The sequence below is a fragment of the Brienomyrus brachyistius genome, chromosome 13 (assembly GCF_023856365.1).
Source record: "Brienomyrus brachyistius isolate T26 chromosome 13, BBRACH_0.4, whole genome shotgun sequence".
In the NCBI taxonomy this organism is placed as follows: domain Eukaryota; kingdom Metazoa; phylum Chordata; class Actinopteri; order Osteoglossiformes; family Mormyridae; genus Brienomyrus; species Brienomyrus brachyistius.
The window spans coordinates 12,551,752-12,573,504 of NC_064545.1; the positions used below are offsets into that span (position 1 = coordinate 12,551,752).

A 21,753-nucleotide genomic window follows, 5' to 3' on the forward strand; every position below is an offset into this window, starting at 1 on the left:
ATCGATTGTTAGTGTTTAATGCCGTTATTCTGCCATGCTGTGGTGCCATCACAACCGACTGGTGGCCTCCGTATGCATCACTCTCATTGCACATCTCCTGCTCTGTCACTAAGAGTGTCCAGCATAGCAGTGTAAATGGCGCGTTATGTCAGCTATAAACTGAATTGGGCCTAGCACCCGGGAATGGGCCTCCGGGACCAGCCAGAATGTTTTACGGGTCACGTGCTGATGAAAGGATTCGGCTGTGTGAGACAGACGGTCTCCTCACATCAAGCTCATGAGGGCACGTGCCGCCGGGCTGGCTGGAGGTAGAGTGGCCCCCGTCAGCTGAGCAAACGCACCCCCCCCCCATGCAGACATCATTTACTCATTTACTCTTCACATGTGCCCCGGTGAAATCTTCACTGCCACGACACGCATGTGTGAATCGCACCACCTCAATCCTGAAATAACAGCAATGTTCTTACTTACCTCTTTTTGCAAAGGTTGGAAATTCAGGTCCAGGAAGTAAAAATCCATACCAAAACTTTCGTTTCAAGCAACCAGCTGAGCTCTCTGTAAATGTGACTCTTTATACTCAACCAGTTGTTTGAAACAAAATCTTGGTCTGGATTTGTAGTTTCTGGACATGAACTTTCCACCTTTGTCTTTTAGATTTATTAGCAGTTGGAAGGTGTATGGATACATGTCTGATTGATTTAGCATACCATACATGTACAGTATTCCCTTAAACATTGCTATGCGGACGGTGCAGTGGCGCAGTGGCACAGTGATAAGCGATGCTGCCTCACAGCAAGAAGGTACTGGGTCTAGTGTGTGTTTTTGCCGAGGGCTCTGGTTTTCTCCCACGGTCCAAAGGTGTGCAGGACAGGTTAACTGGTGAGTCTAATTTGGGATTACGTGATTTCAGAAAATGGATGGATATCTATACGCATCATATTACTTTATAGAAAGCATCCATCCTTCTGTTCATAACCAATCGGCCAGCGTTTCCCAATCCAGTCCTCAGGGACCCGCAGACGGTGCATGTTTTTGCTCTACTGGGAGCTGGGAGGGAGCAAAAATGTGGACCAATTGTGGGTCCCTGAGGACCAGATTGGGAAACACTGCCATAAGCACTTTCTCAGTACAGGCTATAGAAATGGTTAGAATATGAACAAGTTACACACCATAAACAAATTGTGCGAACAACCAGCTAATTTAAAGTAGTCTGCCAACCGATGCCTAGATTATAGGTAATTCTTGGCAAAAAAAATTTGAATTGCAGGTTTACAGAGTCTGATTACTGTAGCATTGTGGTGTGCCATAGCTGAGACACTTTACTTTACTGCTTTCAGTGGACCAGTTCCAGAGAAAAGCCTCAGAGGACAGTTTGTTTGACCTTTGTAACCCAGCCCAGGGCAGGGTGGGGGGATAATTATGCCCAGCTCTTCCAGAGCACCCCCTGCTGCAAAAGGAGAGGCTGCTCAGCCATGGCGTCCTGCGTCCGCAGAGCCCAGAGAATTTCCGTGTCTTTCAGACTCACTTCCTTTCTCAACTCAGAAGCCAGGAGCCAAACTGTACGCAGCCCATCCTAAAGACGTCTCCACTGCCGCAGTGCAAAAAGACCCTTAAAAAAAGCCATACTTTCATGTCCCTTTCCATACTTCTGCCATCCGAAGCAGAGCATTCAAACTGCAAGAATTTCGTTAATATTGGTAATGCTATTTTTAACAAATATCAAGCTACGAGTTAAAGGAACAGGCGTTATGAATTAATGTAATTCGAGCGTCACTTGTCTCCCTGGGGAAGGCACATGTTAACGAGCGCTGAATGTGGCGGGGGGGGGGGGGGGGGGGGCGGGGGCAGCCTGTTGGCTTGGCGGGGAGACGACGTCCTACGTGTGGGGTGTCGCTCGAGGCAGCTGCCCGGACAGAGGGGAAGGGGGACTTCACACCCGACGAAAGCCAGCTGCACTTCCTGCACGCCGCGAGCTGCCCCCGCCCCAAACAGCGGCCCGACCAAGCCGGCTCACCATCTGAGCTCCAGGGGAGCAGAGGAACGCAGGAGCAGAGCGCGTAGGAGGGAGGCAGCTGAGTAACAGAGCGCATTCCATCATGCTGGTGGCCATCCTGGGACGCACAGCGAGGATGAGCCCAGCGGCGCCTCTGCCCGCTCCTCCCGGTCTGACATTAACGGAGGAGAACGGTGACAATGCTCCTCCTGCGGGTGACTGGGGGAATCACATTAACACCAAGCTCCTGTTCTTACTCCATGTTTTCTTTGGGATCTGTTGCCAATAGAATGAATGTCAAGAATATCATGAATGAGAGAAGCAGGATTGTTGATAGGTCAGTGAAACCCACACACAGTATAAGAGATATACAGTGAGAGAGACACAGTGTGTGAAAGACACAATGAGACACACATACAGTGAGACAAACACTGTGCAAAAAATACTGTAAGAGATATACAGTGAGAGACTGTATGACAGACACAGAGAGACACAAAGTGTAAGACATATACAGTGTGAGAGACACAGTCTGTGAAAGACACAGTGAGGCAGAGTAGGAGACATATACAGTGGCAGAGATACGCTGTGTAATAGACACTGTGAGACGCAGTATAAGAGATACAATGGGAGAAAAATTGTGAGAAAGACGCAGTGAGACACACAATGTAAGAGATATACAGTGAGAAACAGAGAGTCTGTGAAAGACACGATGAGACATACAGTGTGAAAGAGAATACTACACTGGAAATTCAGCTGCACTTATAATCAAATGGTTGCCAAGTGCAAAGTCCTAGGAGGACCCCTACTGTAATAACTGTGTCATTCTCATATCCAGCTATAAAAATTCACATATTGTATAGCCTGAAACTGGCTTTGGTTACCTTTCCCAAGGTACTGCATAACACAGTCATGATGCTTAGCCTTTTGGACACAGGAAATGCAAACAGATGCACAGGAATGATGCAGGAACCTACGCACCGGCTGCTCCAGTGCCTCCCGCGCTGTGCTCACCAGGCGCACTGTGGAGGCCGCAGGGCGCCAATGCCGGCCCTCAGGCCTCCGCTCAGTCAGCCGTCGCTCCACATGCCGTCGCTCCATGAGCACCCCTTCACAGGCTTGGCATGAAGTCAGAGCTGGCAGTAGTGGATCCCAGTCCGGGACCAAATTAGCTGGATGTATGCTGCCTAGCAAGGTTTAAAAAAATAAAAAAATAAACAGAGGCAGCTTTGCATTTAAAGGCATTTTCGGGATTTAAAATAAAGATGCGCATAGGAAGCAGAAATCATAATGAAGAGCTGGCCGCAAGCTTTCAGGGAAATGATGCAAAAGAAACCTGTACACACAGGACCAAAGCATAATGCGTCAGACCCACATGGCCGTCAGGATTACTCAGAGGAAGAGTTAGCGCAGATGGTGACCTTGCAACAGGCCCCAGAGCAGCAGCAGAAGCACACCACCCATTGGTGGGGCTGTGAATTGCGGTGCACCTTGGCGTGATCTCCATAAACTTTCAGCTGCATGGTTCGTATTACCAGCCCTACATGCTGTAGGGAACTAGTTCCAGATAGAGAATGAAATATGCCTTTACTTGATTTCACCCTCCTGTGCTGGGAACAGGATCAGCCATGGAAAGCACACTTTAGAGCAGTGTCTGGTCCTCAGGAACTTCCAGCCAGTCTAGGTTTTTGCTTCCTCCCAGTTCCCTGTCTGGGGGTCCTTGAGGACCAAGATGCAAAACACTGCTTAAGAAACTGCTGGAGGCATGGTGGCCAGGTTGGGGTTTTGGTTCCTCTCAAATCTGCCCCAGATCTAGCATCTAGCATTTGAAGAGCACTGTACAAATCAAATGCATTATTATTATTATCATATCTCAACCACCTTTGTCATGAAAAAGCAGTGGTTTACAGCACTGCCAGGAACGCCACTCATCATTCTACTACTATTTATATGCTCACACACATCTGTTGATGTGGATCTGTAATTACTTAACCCTGCTTGTGCTGTAGATCTGGGGGGGTGCCGCAGATATGGGGGAAAGTCATCCGTGAACAGGCACATGATAATGGGCCTTAAAAAAGAAGCACTGTTCCAGGCCAGTGAAGTTTAAGCTCCCTGCCTCTCCTCCTCATCCCTGCTAACCGTGTATCGCCTTGATTCTCCGTGGGCGTCGAGCGTTACATAACACATGTGCAGAAAGCACATAATTGGCATTGGCATTTAATGACATCAGAATCATGGATTACCGATTACTGCTTGTAGCATATTTGCGATTTAAGATAATAAAGTTTCTCTATTCACAAATAAACCAGCCTCTTTATGTGTTTTTTTTTTCTTTTTTGTTTTTAAACACCCACAGATTGAGGATATGCTAAAAGCGATTAGCCTGACCTATAATGTGTAGGCGTCATAAATTCACGAAAACCATTTGTTTTCATATTGTAAGCACTCTGTTTGTGTAATAATTACATCATATTTTTAACACAAGAGTGAGTGCTTAAAAGGTAGAAAAAAAATGTCATTGTTTTGAATAATTATTTCTAATTCACCAAATATTTATTGAGAAAATGTTCCACCAAAAATACTCCAGTTGAAAACTGCTTGCGGGGTGTATGCATAGGTACCATCCAGTTAATCTATTTACAAAGCAAGTCATACATCCAGAAGAAAATCCTTCTACAAGATGATCTAAGCCTTCTCCTTGTGTGTCATGCCTAAAGTTCAATGCTCAGAAATGATCCCCATCAGGCATCTTTGGCGCCAAAAACTGGCAGTGAATCATTTCTCCCAAAAGGCAAGACAGGTGTATTTATACAGCACCTTTCCTACACTGCAGTCATTCACATAAAGTGCTTTATACATAAGAACATTACAGTACAGAATACAAAGAAAATTCTAATTCAAAAGACATGAGAGAATAGGAGTTAAACACATGATTAAAACAATAGACTTAAAAGAAATAAAAAACATGAAAATTAAAAGCAAATTACTGATAACTTAGGAAAAATAAAACACTCTCTTTATCACGCTAAATGCTAGTACTGATTGGAGCTATCCTGAACTTCAGGACCTCATCTCCGCTATGACAACACTAGTCAGACCAGGGACGGATTACGGAGGCCGCTGCCCAGGGGTCCTTGGGGTGCAGGGGGCCCGTGGGGCCCCTAGCCCAAAACAATTTGCAACGCTTATCAACAATGTATTTTCGTTTGTCTATTTTAGAGGGACTACATTCTTTGATCCTCTGCCTACAAGGGCCCCTGACCCTATAGGGAGGGTGTTTGGCTGCCAAGGGCCCTTGAATTGTGGTGGTTGTGGTGGTGGTGCTGGTGGGGGGGAGGGGCCCTCGCGAACGTTTTGCCCAGGGGCCCACACAACCCATAATCCGTCCCTGAGTCAGACAACACTAGAATCCCACCCTGATTGGCAAAATTATTCCTGGATGTGGGCCTCCCTAGGTCCCCTGAAAAGATAGATCTAGCCCTGGTCACAGGGCCTAAATTCATGCCGTATTAGATGTGGTGAATGGACAGCATTGCTGGGCCGAGAGCTCCCTATGTCTCTGAAGGTGTCCTCACACTAGCTGATCTGTGCCATGCCCAAGCACGTTTGACCCCCAAAGTCCAGTTCATTTGACTAGTGCGATTGCTCTGTACCGTGCCTGCTCACAGTATGCGGATCCGTGCCCTGCCCGGCTTGATGGGGTGGTCTTCAGTACGGTTAGTCGGAATCTGGCACGGTACACATCTAGTGTGATCGCTAACCGTACCCAAGTATGGAACACAGACATCACATCAATGACGTGACTGACACACGCATGTACATCATGCATGCACTGGACCTGACAAAAACAGATTAGATAGACTGTGCAGATCGCATCACCTATTTTCACAAAACTGCTATCTTCTTATATGTGCAACACAAATAAATAGAAATCACACCGTTGCGTACTAGATAAATCCATGCGTATCATCACACCCAGAGCTACTCAAAATAAGCCACAAAATAAGGACATTAATTATGAATTCTATTATGATGTTCAATCATTTTTGCTGGAGGCGGCATGGTGGTGCAGTGTTTAGCACTGTCACTTCTGGGACCCGGGTTCGTGTCTCCGCCTGGGTTCCAGGTGTGTAGAGTTTCCATGTTCTCCCCATGTCGTCGTGGGGTTTCCTCCGGGTACTCCGGTTTCCCCCCACAGGCCAAAAAACATGCTGAGGCTAATTGGAGTTGCTGGATTGCCCAAAGGTGTGTGGGTGAGTGCATGGTGTGTGTGAGTGTGCCCTGTTATGAGTTGGCACCCCATCCTGGGTTATTCCCTGCCCTGCGCCCGTAGCCTATGGGACCAGCTCCGGACCTCCTGCTACCGTGAACAGGATAAGCAGTTTTCAGAAAAGGGATGGATGGAATAATTTTTGCCATTTCTCATGACTGAAACAGCATATATGGAGACGAGCTGAATAAATGATTACATATAGGAATGCATATGATTTTCCATTTTTTTATTCAAAATGCACGCCTCAGCGGCTAGGAGTTTGAATCACTGCTCTATGGGTGAGGAGTTTCCATGTCATCCTGTGGTTACACTGGCTTCTCTCCACAGTGCAAAAACATGCAGCCCAATTCAAAACTGCCCACATTACATGACTGTGTTGGGCTAGCATCCTATCCAGGATGGATGGATAGACGGACGGAGGGAAAGACAGACAGATGGACAGACAGACAATCAATATTTTTTCATCATTTTAAGTGAGCACTGGTATTGCACGAAACATATTTAATATGTGACCAAGCCACATGTTCAGACCTGTTCTTGTCTGGGCCGACATAGCCTCTTAGTATGACAAACTCATGACTTGTCAGGACTTGTTTCTTATTGCAAAACTGATCGATGGAATTTCATAAACAGCTTTGGGTGGTACATCTGAACTGAGATTGCAAAGTGTAGGTCAATGGGCAGACCTAACAGTTTATTTTATCTTTCAAGGTGCTCTGTTGATTTTTTTGGGTTTGCAGCAGTTGTACGTGTATGTATCTGCCGGTCTGTGTGGGAGGTGTGTGCTCATAAAGTCTGCTGGAACAGTGAAGCTGTCAGAAACTAACCAAGGGGGTTACTTAATTGTGAACTAACGAAGAAGGTCCCTTCAAAGGATAAGCTTCTTCAAGATCAATGGCTTTATTATCACCACAACGGGTCTGCAGGTCTCCCCCAATTCAGGATGGATAATGAGGGCACATGTCCACCTGCCCTCTCATTTCCTGATACCTTGAAATCACCATCAACACCTCCACAGACCGGCTTCAAATCCCTGCTGCTATGCTCTGCTTCTGTGCAACTGCTAGATCTCACACATTTACTGTGACACTCATGATTTGAGCCTCTATCTCACAGCCTCACACAAACCAGACCCACATTCCTCAAAGAGTTACATTGTAATTATAGCGTTGTTTTCTGATTTAACATGTCATTGGTTACATTTTTTCTTTTTGGCATTCCCTTTAAATAAGCAGGAAAATGGATAAAAGCAAGTAAAAAACGCATTCAGTAGCAAGTATTTAATTTGTCTATTCAAACAAAGGCATTTTACATTTTCTGATCTTTTATCTTTCACTTCTGTATATATAAAAGAGAGATGCCAGCTCTTTCCTTGACATACATTGGCCAGATGATTACAGATCAAAGCTATGATCCCTAACTCATATTACCTCTTAAATCCACCTTGGTCACTGTAGATGACGGGGAGGAAACAAGTTAATGGAAGATCTTGAAAGTCTGATCGTTTGAGACATATGTGGGAGAGAATGGGCATAAAGAAAGATTTAAGTTGTTTTGAATGGAAGGGCAATGCTGCTGGAATGGTCCATGACCCAGAAGATAGTCAATCAGAAGCAGAGCAGTGGTTTAAAATGGCCAATTGATGAAGAAGTTGAAAGAAATCAGACAGAAATTCTGCAGCTGGTCAACTGACAGCCTGGCACAAACCTGGTGCCCAAAGACCCCGGTGGAATACAAACTCGTCACGGCTTAACACACGTGATGTAGCAGAACAGATGTTAACTTCTCTCGGCATAAGCAGCACATGACACTGTAGCTGAACAAGGATAGAGGTTTGTGACCCAACCCACGCCCAACAGGTTTCAGGCCAGGTATGAGTCAGTTTATTTTTTTATGTTCAGCTTCAGTCCTTTGCTGATTGTGCTTTCCATACCCCTCCCATCACCCCCACCCCCACCTGCCAGCCCCTCCCTTTCTCTCTCATCAGCTAGTTACCTAGCAAGCATCCAAATAGCTATGGAAGAAACACAGCAAAAGCTCACTTTGCTGTCTCTGTCCACAAATGTAACTAATATTTCCACAATTTCCAGTTCAGGTCTGGTTTGAGTTATAGATTTGCTGGTCCTGTATGAGCCGAGTCAGGTTCGGTCTTGAGTATGGGCCGAGCGTGGGCTTTATTTACAGGACTCTACAGAAGGATAAGGAATGAAAACACCCAATAACAAGGGACTGGGAGACCCGGTGGAACCCCAATTCTTGCTGCTGCATGCTGATGGAAGTAACAACATGGTGGAGAAACACACACCAGAACCAATCATGTGCATCTCAAACTGAGTGCATCCATCTGCGAAAGCAATTCTTCAGCAGGTTGATGCACCATGCCACAAGACTTACATTGTCCAAAAATGGTTCCATGCAAATAATGATGAATTCAGCTTAGAGCACTGGCCTTCCCAGTAACCAGAGCTCAGTCCAACTCATAATTGGTGGGATAAGATCGAACAAGCTACTTAGAGTTAGAGATGCACTACTAGATGTACTACTGCGTAAGTCAACAACATTGTGGGAAGCATCAGTCTCGGCCTGGAACAGCATCTCTGTGGGATGCTGCTGATGCTGCATGGAGTCCATGCACCACTGATGCTGCTGGGAGGGCGAAAGAGGGTTCAGCATATTATTAAGAAAGGATATCTAAGTGTTTTTATATGACAGGCTGTTAGGACCATCATAAAAATGAAGACTCCGGTTTAAAATAGATTGTCATGTATTTCAACAACACATTATCATTTTCAATAATATATGGGTCATAGATGACAAATCAGCTCATTGCTACAGGCTAGTCTGCCCCAGCAGGCCTTAGAAATAAGACTTGTCCAGTCATTCTGACATTCTACGGCTTGACTATCTGACTTAGTTTGACAAATCCACCGTTAGAATCACAGAATTGTGATTCTTTGGCTATTTTTTTAAATGGCTGCACATTTTTTTCCATTTTTTAATTCAAAATGCACACATTTGTTTGGTGAAGTTCAATATATAGATCTCAGTTTTAGGCCTGCTAGTTTCACCCTACAGAGCCAGACCGACACTAACAGGTATCCTTGTAGTGACCAATTCTGTGGTCGCCTCTAAGCTGTAATCGGAGGACATCCCTAAGTAAAGGTCCACACTGAGCCATGAAAGAAATGTCCTTTCTCTAATTCTTAAATAATTACCTGCTATTGAGCCTCTAGTGATGGTTCTCATTAAGTTATGACAGAAGGCCCACCCTGAATTGTTCATTTAATTAAATAGTGTAATTTTCTCCTGGAACTAATATCCTACAATGGATGCATACGTTTGACATGGTATGTTAAAGTACGTATAAGCATACCCATATTTTACACTGACTTCAGTGGATGCAAATTACTTTACAAAACATGATGAAATCTAATTAATTGTTGCATTCAGAATAAAAAATGCTTGATAAAGACTAATTAAAAAAGTTACAGAAAGTAGGAGATCAATTTGATATAGATAAATTAAGTGTCACAGTCAAAGCAGATCAGCAGCTTGATAAAGACCAAAAGAGTCACAGTCAGTATGAGATAAACAGTCCAGTAATGGCTAACTAAAAGCAACAATACCAAGGTGATCAGGATGACAGTGACAAGGCTGTCAGTTGAGTAAAGATAAATTCAGTCACAAGGTGATCAGCAACTAGATAAAATCTAATCAAGAGTCACAGTCACGAAATGATCAGTAGCATAATGAAGTCTAATCAAGAGTTACAGTCACAAGGTGATCAGCAGCATGATAAAGTCTAATCAAGAGGTCACAAAATGATCAGTAGCATAATGAAGTCTAATCAAGAGTCACAGTCACAAGGTGATCAGCAGCATGATAAAGTCTAATCAAGAGGTCACAAAATGATCAATAGCATAATGAAGTCTAATCAAGAGTCACAGTCACAAGGTGATCAGCAGCATGATAAAGTCTAATCAAGAGGTCACAAAATGATCAGTAGCGTAATGAAGTCTAATCAAGAGTCACAGTCACAAGGTGATCAGCAACTAGATAAAATCTAATCAAGAGTCACAGTCACTAAATGATCAGTAGCATAATGAAGTCTAATCAAGAGTTACAGTCACAAGGTGATCAGCAGCATGATAAAGTCTAATCAAGAGGTCACAAAATAATCAGTAGCAAAATGAAGTCTAATCAAGAGTCACAGTCACAAGGTGATCAGCAGCATGATAAAGTCTAATCAAGAGGTCACAAAATGATCAGTAGCATAATGAAGTCTAATCAAGAGTCACAGTCACAAGGTGATCAGCAGCATGATAAAGTCTAATCAAGAGGTCACAAAATGATCAGTAGCATAATGAAGTCTAATCAAGAGTCACAGTCACAAGGTGATCAGCAACTAGATAAAATCTAATCAAGAGTCACAGTCACGAAATGATCAGTAGCATAATGAAGTCTAATCAAGAGTTACAATCACAAGGTGATCAGCAGCATGATAAAGTCTAATCAAGAGGTCACAAAATGATCAGTGCTAACCACTCATGGTGTCAGTGCCACTGCTAGAATTGCCTGGCAGTTGCACAAAATAAAGCTTTTTTTGGCTAATAGGGCATTTGCATGCTAACTAAGCACCGCACTGACATTGTGAAACTGGTATCAGAAGTGCAATTTTAGGTCGCCAAAGAAATAGACAACCTCGAGCTACAAGCATGGCTTTCCAGATGGCAGCAGAAAGAAGCAGCAGCAAACCAGAGGGAAACCCCAGGAACCAATGGGTCTAATATGCCCTCCCTGCTATCTGTAAGAGCAAGTCGCGGTTCCACAGCAGCATGCTCCAGTGAGAGAGTGGCGCAGAGCAAAAACCACTTTGAAGCTCTTGCTTTAGAATTTGAAAAAGCCCCTGGAGCCGAACCTCTCCCAGATATGCCTGGCACAACATATGGAGCGACGCAGAGACAGCAGTGCACCTGGCACTGGCACCGTAAGGATAATTGCTCCAAGCCCTCCTCAGCTCGACCCCTGAAGAGTAGCAGAACTACACCACACTGATGGTGACACTAGTGCAGCACTTCAGTCGCCAGCAGTTGGAGGAAGCTAGGAGAGGGAAGTTGGCGAGTCGGCAGAGTGAACAGAGTCGGACAGTGAAACCTAGGGAGAGTTTTCGGCAGACCTCCGCATTTATGCACGGAAGTGTTAGTCATACTTCCCCAGTTCCCCAGGAACTGGATCTCCATGGCCGTTGTCAAGGCACTGGCATCAGAGTGACTGCACCAGTATGTACAGCGCCAGGCACTAACTACTTTATGCTGGCCCACGTCCTCAGCAGCTAGTGCATCATCTACCTCGATGATCTGCTTGCCCATGCTGCCAGTTTTGACAATGCTCACAATAATGTGCACACTGTCTTCACTGCAATCCAGAAGGCTGCCCTGTGCCCCAAGCCCCAGAAGTGCTTCCTCCTACACCAGAAGATAGAGCTCCAGGTTCACATGGTGAAGGTGTGGCAGTGGAACCAGGGAGGATTGCTGAGGTCAAAACCTGGCCCATCCCATGCAGTGTCACAGAGCTCCGCAACTGCCTGAGTATTACCCGAACTACCAGCAGTTTGCACAGGACATTGCTAACGCTGCCAAGCCATACCGCCACCTTGCCAAGAAGAGGCATCACTTCAAGTGAACCAGACACTGTGCTGCCGCCTTTACCCACCTGAGGACTGCCCTTACAAAAGGGCCGGTGCTGGCGTACCCCAACCCTGCACTGCCCGTCCTCCTCGACACTGACACCAGCAACAAAAACGATGCTGTCCCAGGCGGGGCTGCAGGGAAAAAGGGTGGTGGTGTATTTCAGCTGGACAAACAGCGACCCCGAGCAAAATTACCACATGACCCGCAGTGAACTCCTGGCATTTCTGCAAGCCTGCCAACACTTCCATCCACACTTCTGTGGACAGCGCTTCCAGCTGCACGTGTCCCTCACTTGGTCGCAGAGCTTCTATAACCCTGAAGGACAACCAGCATGCTGTCTGGAGGCCCCCTAGGGGTCCGACTTCAAGGTCCAGCACCGGCTGAGGAACCTCCAAAGTAGTTCCTCTTTCGTCACCCCTGTGAGATGGACGACTGCTGTCATTGCTGCCAGGGTTGATCAAATAGATTACAGTTTAAGAATTTACATCATTTTAGGTTATTTCATTTATGTTTAAGTTGATATTGAATGAGTGGTTAGCTAATTAAGAGGTCTTGTTATTCAAATATATCACATTGCATGGATGTTTTTTATTAAGAATGTATTTTGGGAGTGAAATGATGATTGGAAACAAAGGTAAAAAAGATAATAAGAAAAATAAGGAAGCAGCAGCATCCACTCACTCATCCATGTCCTTATGGACCTTGCTTTGTATACTGGTGTGCAGTCATGTTGGAACAGGAAGGGGCCATCCCCAAACTGTTTCCACAAAGTGGGGAGCATGAAATTGTCTAAAATAGCTTCGAATACTGCAGCATTAAGAATTCCTTTCACTGGAACTAAGGGGCCAAGCCCAACTCCTGAAAAACAACCCCGCACCATAATCCCCCCTCCACCAAACTTCACAATTGGTACAATGCAGTCAGGCAAGTACCGTTCTCCTGGCAACCGCCAAACCTAGACTCATCCATCGGATTGCCAGACAGAGAAGCGCGATTTGTCACTCCAGAGGACACATCTCCACTGCTCTAGAGCCCAGTTTTGGTGTGCTTTACACCACGGCATCCAACGCTTTGCATTGCACTTGGTGATGTACAGTAAGGCTTGGATGCAGCTGCTTGGCCATAGAAAACCATTCCATGAAGTTCTCTATGCACTGTTCTTGAGCTAATCTAAAGGCCACCCAAATAATTTAAGTTAGTTAATTAAGCAAGCTGGTGGTGAAATTTTATAAATACATACTGTAAAATGGTTCGGGTGTCACTGAGGAGAAGTCTGGGCTACTGAAGTGGTGTTCATCTAGCTATCCAAGTAGATATCAGTAACTTTTAACAGATAAATAGCGTTAAACATTTCTTTTGAGTGCCTAAGGCTTTTGCACAATAGGCTTTTGCACAATACTGTATATATGACTTGTGACGTCACTTCAGACTGTTTTTAGCTCTTTTCCAACAACAGGGAGCTGGTGCTGATGCTGGTGCCAGTGCTGAGCTTGTTCTCACTTGGTGCCTTTGGCTACCTTCAAAACTGCTGTGTTGCACGAGCAAATAGTGATTGTGGTGCACGCTGTTCAGCATGCTAGCAAAAGGTAACCATGGCAGCATCCATATCAAAAATTATAAAAGTTGATTACTCCAATTTTTACTTAGATAAGATAAAAGACAACAGTCTGCAAAACCTGACATATCTGACATATTGACGGCAACTTCGATTTTCATTCGACATTTCAAGCTCTTAAAGGTTAGTAAACCAGCAATAATTCATCAAACATAGAGTATAACAATAAATGTCCAAGTGCTCCTGCTGACATGTTGTTGCATTTTCTAAAAATTTCCTAACACTGACAGGAGGCTAGTTTTAGGGTCGGGAAGCTAAACTTTGCAGTGCTACAGTAGTTTAAAGCCTTGTGCCATTACACAGTAACAGCTTTGTGTATGTAATGTGTATGCATTGTGTATGTATTGTGTATGTAATGTGTATGTATTGTGTATGTATTGTGTATGTATTGTGTATGTATTGTGTATGTAATGTGTATGTATTGTGTATGTATTGTGTATGTAATGTGTATGTATTGTGTATGTAATGTGTATGTATTGTGTATTTGCGTATGTATTGTATAGCTGTGACCTGGTGTAGCGACCAGTGCTGTTCTGAACACTGAAAACCGTATGCTTTCAAGGAAATATCACACAACTGTCAATACAAAATATATAATGATCAGTAAACACACTAACTGGTAGAAGGTTATATCACTGGAGCATAAGGTGGTCTGAAAAAAAATTCATGAAACAAGATCTCCACAAGCCTAATTTTGTTCTACGTCTGGCCACTGTTAATTGTGCCAAATTTTAAGCCTTTTGGTGAACATTTAAAGGTCGCTCAAAGACAGAAAATCAAAATATGGAATTAAAATGAATTTTCCACCAAACTTTGAACTGTGAACAAATGCACTTGGAAAGAAGTTAAAATACATCCTTTCTTATTTACAGCTGAAAAATGATTTATGATCCATTGTTCTGTGATAACTGGTAACATGTCATTATACCATAGTAAGAAGAAAATGTTTGTTTTGTGCAAATGCTGAATGCGAACAGCAGTCCTACATTCAGTTAGTGTTCATCAGTGTAGCTTTGGAGCACGCTAGATAGGTCTTCCTGTGCTGAGAAACAAGGCGAGGAGGGATTGCTTCTGCTTCTCATTATTTGTGAGATGTGAATTATACTGCATTAAAGCATTAACAATCCATGTCTGTTACATGTATGGGTTACCTCTCATTCCGGCCATTCTGTGATTCGCTCCAGCTGCCTCTTCTTTTGCTCCTTCATTTGTCTTTGCATAAAAGTGCTTCCCAGTCCTGTGCTGCTCAGTCCTGGCATTAACGTCAATCCTGTCTGAGCTCGGCACATTAGCTCTGTTCGATACTCCCAGTTCTGATTCCCTGTGATCCTGTTCCTTTCTATTAGGTCTTTTGGTTGAAATAAACCCCATTTGCTCCATCTTCTGCTCCTGTGACCTCCATTCCTTGGTGCGTGACACAATAAACATTTTGTTGTCAACTGCACAGCAGCAGCATCAAAGAATAGTTATTTTAATGTGATATTTCAAAACATCACTAGTACCCAACCAATATTTAGTGTTAAGTAAATAACAATATCCATCCACAATCCAGTGCCTTGATCAGAGCAAAATTGACGTAACAGTGAATGTGACGAAGAGCCAGCCACATTATGAGGATTGTTGTGGGACTTTGAGTGAACTCTAAATTTGTCCAAAACTGCCTTAAATTTTAGCCATATCTTATCTACATGAGGTAGAACATATTTAGACTTGTGGAGGCAGGTTCTGATCAAGTTGAATTATCATTGCATATCATTGCATCTTGTGGACCACCCTACTGGAGCAGGATCCATGCCTGTTTTTCAGCCAAAAGCTGCACAGTGTGAAGACTTTGCTTTGACTTCTCCATAATGTCTGTCACATGACGATCAGGTCTAGTATATATACCTCATTGTGTTTACTAAACCTAAAATTATGCCCCAAACGGCACTGAAACGGCTGAATATTTACTGAATATTCAGCATTTATTTTATTTGCCTACAGTAATTGTGATTCATGGGGGAACTTATTGGTAGTAACAGAACTGTTCTTGACGTTTAGAAATACATGACTGACTTAGTGTTACAGTTCCAGATATGATGAGAACTTAAGGCTTAATATTCAGCTACAGCTAAGTGACACTTCTGTCAAATACTCTTTGGCCGGTACAGTGTGTGTGACAAAGCTTTAGAACATTGTTCTGTAAATGTAAATAGTGTTGTCATAATACCAAAGTTTCAAAGTTTGATACAATACCAAGCCTTACTAGCTAGTTAAAGAATGGGAGTGAGGGCTAAAATTAGTTGCTTTTTTTCTGTTGTGGTAGGTAATTTCAAATGCAATGTTCCAACAGAGATCAACAAATATCACCTAACACACAAGCTGATTTATATAAACCTTGGCTGTCTGTCTTGCTAGCTAGCGGTATGGTAACTGACACCTTGTCTAGCACTTCTGCTAGCTTAGTTAGAGTGATGTTAAGTCCTGCTCAGAAGTGGAGCTAGCACAGGGGTGAGGGATGCGACTGTTGGTGATGACTGTCAGGAATCCTCAAGGGCCCTCCTACTATGATGCTATGTCCACACTGCTATGTATTTATTTAAAATTGCAGACATTAGTTTGCTATATTATTTATACAATCAATTGCACAACAGCTCTTTCCCATTTTAGATGTTTTTTCCGACATCCAAGCTGAACGCAAACGCTGCCACTCAATTTTTTGCTACTCATTGGGTGTGAACGCAGTGACTTCAGCCTGATGTGACGTCATGCGCATACCCTTCGCAGTTCGAGGAGCATAAGGTAACATCACATAAGAAGGTGTCGATCTGGGAGTATCTTGTACTTTCAACCGCAACTTTTAGGACAGCAATTTGCAATGTTTGTAAGAACAAAGTTTTGATAAGTGGGAGTAGCTTTTGGTGGAAAATCCCACTACACGAAGCACACACAATTGTGCGAGAGAACACAAGTAATCTGAAAAAAAGCAATGGATTATTTGGGAGTCGCTAGCTTGGGCTGTTTTATGCACTCCCTACAGCTTGTGATACATGAATGACTACTGTCACAATGAAGTGTGACGCTGTTTCCAGTGAGAGAAAAATTTTGGGGCATTTTAAGCATTTGTTGCTTGCATATCCTCGCTTGAAAGATATTGAAATTTTACCGTAAAATGCCCAAAATAACACCTAAAAACGATGTACAAACGAGGTGGAACAGTACGTAATGTATGGTTCTAGTAGCATAAATATTTAAATATTTTTGCCATACATTTTTCATCTGTATTTACTAGTTTTAAAAGATTCATATATAAAGTGTGAATATATATTATACAGTGATGCCTGGCAGACCGAGGCTGAGCAGCAACGACGGCAAATAATGAGGAGCCTTATTCTGGGGAGAACAACACCCTTTTATTGCAGTTCTTATAACAGAACTATAACAGGCATTCAACGAGCACCAAACCCAATACAATAGTAGGAACACAAGGAAGTCAGACGCCGAACTGTAAGGTACACACACACGGTGGGAGATTTTATACACAGCTAAGGACACGCAACGATCAGACAAAGTGCACATGAGACACTGGCAAACATACAAGCCACAATCGGGAAATACAAGTGTTAATTTAACAGTTCAACAAGAGCTATTTACAATTACACGCAGGACATGCTGGGACATGCACACCCCACCGGCGCTACACTGCCCCCTCCTCAGAGTTCAACTGTCCCAGCGACCACCACTCCCAGTCACAATCTCAGTTCCGGAATAAAAACTCTGGTCCGGTGGCAGCCATCGGTGCATCGCCTCCAATGACGGGCCGTTAGTCCACCCGAGCACTGGCATGGCTAGCTGTCAGATCCCCCTAGCGCCAACCCTTCTTTTAACGTGGCTACCTGATCCACGTTCAGCACAAAATCTTCTTTTACTTCTTGTACACCCCTCGATTCCCCCGAATTGGTGTAACATCTTTGTAGAAATTTCAGTGGACGACAATCTTTGCTTCACCATTTGTAATATGGTGTCAGTGTATGGCTCCATAGTCATTATAATATAAATCCGAAAGAAGTGTTGTTAGCTAAGACTACCTGCCCTGCTTTAGACATCCAGCACCTGTGTGTTCGGGATGGTGAAAGTAGCGCTACTTGTGCTCGCACACACACACACAGTTTGCACGTAACATCCGGTACCAGAAAACGATAAAACCGCCATATTCTCGTTCTGGTCAGCTTCAATTTATATCGTGCATATTTCACGATTTCATAATCATCTGTTGTTTTTATGTTTTTAATTATTGATTCCAAAACGAAAATCGAATGGCCAGAATATACACGGACTGGCCCATCGATCCATTTTCGTTCTTTGGACTTTCTGTTTCAAAACTAAAACGCCGCTGTTTTTTTCTCTCTGATTTGGTTTTGAAGCGGAAGATCCAAAGATGAACGATACACGGACCATTCCCGATCTCTGCATTTATTGACAATTTCCTTCTTGATTCCGCGGCAATTAATATGGCAGAAGGAAGGTTTCGAATAAACAGCAAAAGCATCAATTGTGTGGAAGCATTTCACATATGAAATAAATGAAATGCAGTCGTTTGTCAATACTGCTCTGCAGAGCTTAAATATCACCACAGCACGAGGCCAATGCAAATACAGTAAAACATTGGAACTCGAACGCCACTTAACTGGACCAGCTTGGATATCGAAAGAGTCTGTTGATTTTTTTTAGAGTTGTACCTCGACTGAAATCTTGGAACTCGACCGCTTCTGATAAAACTTGTATGGGCTGAGACACATTCAACTCTACCAATTCGGACCTTGAAAAATCTAACCCGAACTCAATCGAAGACACATAACAAGACACGACGAAACAGACCCACTAAAATTGGTACAGATGGTGGGCTAACACAAAAGCAAACGAACTTACTGGAATGCTTATGCCTATGAATCGCCCAGTATCGTGGTACCTCTTGACCGAATTCAACGTGCAAAAGTTGTGCTAATGCTTATGCTACATTTAGTGATCCAGCTAGTAATCATAACACCGAAGAAAATGAGCAGTGATCGCAGCAAACGAAAAAGGAAAGTAGTTAGAGTAACTGTAGAACCTAAAAAGGAAATTATAGTGAGAATTATAATAAGGTCGTGCACGCGTGTCTGCTCTCGGTTTGGAATATGGGATTTTAATTTATTTAATGTTTATTGCTTTTGTGTATACACTTTTTCATGTGTTTTAGTTTTACATTGATGGTTAATGCTTTTTTTATCATTAATTAGGTGGGTAGATAAGTTTAAATAGGCAATCATTTGGAGGGTTGGAACGAATTGAATTAAATTAACGAATTAAATAGACAAATACAACTTATCTAGCAACACTGTCAAATAAATCGGCAGTGTTATCTTGAGTTGTGCCAACAGTCACAAAGCAGTGCAGACAAATCACCTGTTTTTTCTCAGTATAGTCTCTGTAGAATACAAAATATTCCCCTACAGCGGTAGGCGACTGTCTTTTCGTCACCGGTTCTTGTTCGTTTTTCTATTTTTCACTCATTTTAATTTCGCGCCACACGGTATATGACTTAATCCAACAGTAACGTCGAGAATAATTATGACTCAGAGAGCTCGTCCATAGCTCATGCAAAATCAGCTGCGGTCAACTTTAGACTGTTTTTTAAAAAAACATATACTAGATCAATGATTCTCAACCCATGGGTCGCAACCCAAATTTAGCAAGTTCAGAAAGGGTCGCGAGCCAGAGTTGGAAATGTAAGCATTTTAAAACTAGCAAGCTTCCATGCTCATCCACGATCAGATTTCCCAGCCCCAATCCCTTAACCTATGTTGGGTCTGTAACTACTTATCGCAAAACTATAGCGAAATCACAGACGTTTAATTTAAAATTCACTGACACATCCAATCAGATTTGTGTCATAGGCATTGATTCGAGCGAATTGTAGAGTGCACTGCGCACTTGATCATATCGTTAATTTAAACCTATACCTGATACAGGGTCGGGACTGAACTGCCATGGTAAAAATTGTCTCGCAGTGCAAAAAGGTTGAGAACCACTGTACTAGATAGTTGAAACGGAACCATCATTAAAATTGCAGAGCTTGCTACATTTTATTTTTCATGTGGGTCAATTAACTGCAGTGACGGGGGACTTGCCTTTACTTTCCACGCTTTCAGCATACCTGAAATTAATGGGGTTAAGGGGCTAGCTCAAGGGCATGACACTGATGTGATTACTCTGCCGGCCACGGGACTCAAATCCACAACCTTCCAGACATGGACTCAGATCCATAACTTGCTGATCTGCACGCCATACTAATGTAACGTAATGTAACCTCAGCACACTAACTCACAAGTGGCGACCCAGAATTCACACTGGATGTGATCACGCCACATGCCAGTGGAGTTCCTGGGTGTCATGACCAGTGCGGCACAGTTACACTTGGGGGCCGGAGCCCAGGAAGAGATACACACACAGACGCCCTCATTCTCATCTCCACCTACGTACACACCAAGGGAACATGCAGCTGCTCGTATATAACTGCCAACGACTGAAGGCAACACATTCTCATACATATTGTATGAGGGTATACCAAACTGCAATGCCACAGCTGAGTTTAACAAAACAGCAATTAGTACGGCAAATTCCCGAAGCTAAAAGGAAGATTTAATTACTCAAAATGCCTTTAAGTTAACATTTCTAGCAAGGCTAATGAAAGCGTCACTAGTGAGGTTTGCAGCGCTCGGATGTGCTGCTTAAAGCGCTTTCTGTGTGCTTCCGCTCCTGGCTGTAATTAGTCGGCTCCGCAGACAGGGGACAGCGTTTCCTATCGATTCTGGCTAGGCTAGAATCTCGTGCCGTATTGAAATCTGCAAACGTCCTGGTAATTCATGTCATCATACCAGTTGTCTAGTTTTCGATGCACTATACCATCGATTCTGTATTGCTTAGTAGGCTTCTGCTTGATTTTCTATTTTGATAGAAAATCCTTGGAAAACTGTTCTTGCCTTTAATCAGTTGTCGATGTATCAAACGTAACATTTCTGAATGCTGTTAGTTTTACGTGTTTTAAGTTGTTTAATCGGAAAAGTTATGGAATATTATTTAGCATTATGTAACGTAGAATATAAGTATTATGATATTATTAAAAAGTATGCCAAATATCCATGATGCAATTAGTACAATGTAAACATTATAATGTAATCAACACCATGTAATCAAGTGAGTAGCTACTTTATGTTAGTCCTGAATCTAAGAATATCCCCTTTTATTAGCGTGTATTTTATCACTATGTTAAAGGACAAGGGATTCGCCTGAGTTCACCAAAAGTACACGGCTGGGCATTTTTTTAAAAACCAAGTGGAGATGGTCACGCCACCATTATGTTCGGTCGAGGGACCAAACAGTAAAAGAAATGACTGACAAACTTATCACCTAGGGGTGTGGGTTAAGGGAAAACATAATGATTGTGAATGGTTGAATGAATGATGATATTGTTAAATGATAAGAACTTGTATAAAAATTGGTGTAGAACAGTATTGGACACACTTTAAGTGTGTAACTTCATTGTTGCAATAAAGACTGAATTTAGATTACACAAGCGGCTTCTGACTTCTGATTTGGCGGGGAAGGAAAAACCACAACAAAGTCATAAAGTACATAAACTGCTTTAAGTCACAAATTAGCGGAAATGTATGTAAATCTTCAGTTATTCAAAAGGAGACGAAACTTGAAATTGTTTTTTTTTTCAGATTGTTAGATTAAGAAAAAAATGCGAGCCAGCCAGGAGTCGAACCTAGAATCTTCTGATCCGTAGTCAGACGCGTTATCCATTGCGCCACTGGCCCGACGAATGAATGTGTTTCTGTATGCTTCTATATCAAAATATGCGAAGTATTTTTCAATTATTTCTTTTTTTAATAATATAAATTGATCTTTTCCCAGAGTTTTATATAAGTTTGCGCAGTTCGCGCTATATAAAAACGAGATCTTTGTGATCTTTAGATTTCGAATCAAATGGTGATTATACCAAGCGAAAACGGTAAGGTTGCCGTTAAAATTAACCAACAGTATCGCCGATTATACGTATACGTATGTATGAATAAAAGCATATTTCAAAAACTACTAACATGTGTGTTTTGATTAAAGTTTTTTTTAAAGAATTACAGTTACCTTCACAGTTCTTTAT

General features: G+C 42.9%; 1 non-coding gene across 1 annotated transcript; it reads right to left on the reverse strand.

The window, feature by feature from the left end:
* Positions 1-21,339: 21,339 nt before the first annotated feature.
* Positions 21,340-21,412, reverse strand: trnar-acg (transfer RNA arginine (anticodon ACG)). Its single transcript has one exon. It is a non-coding gene; the product is annotated as a tRNA-Arg (tRNA).
* Between the last annotated feature and the right edge of the window lie 341 nt (positions 21,413-21,753).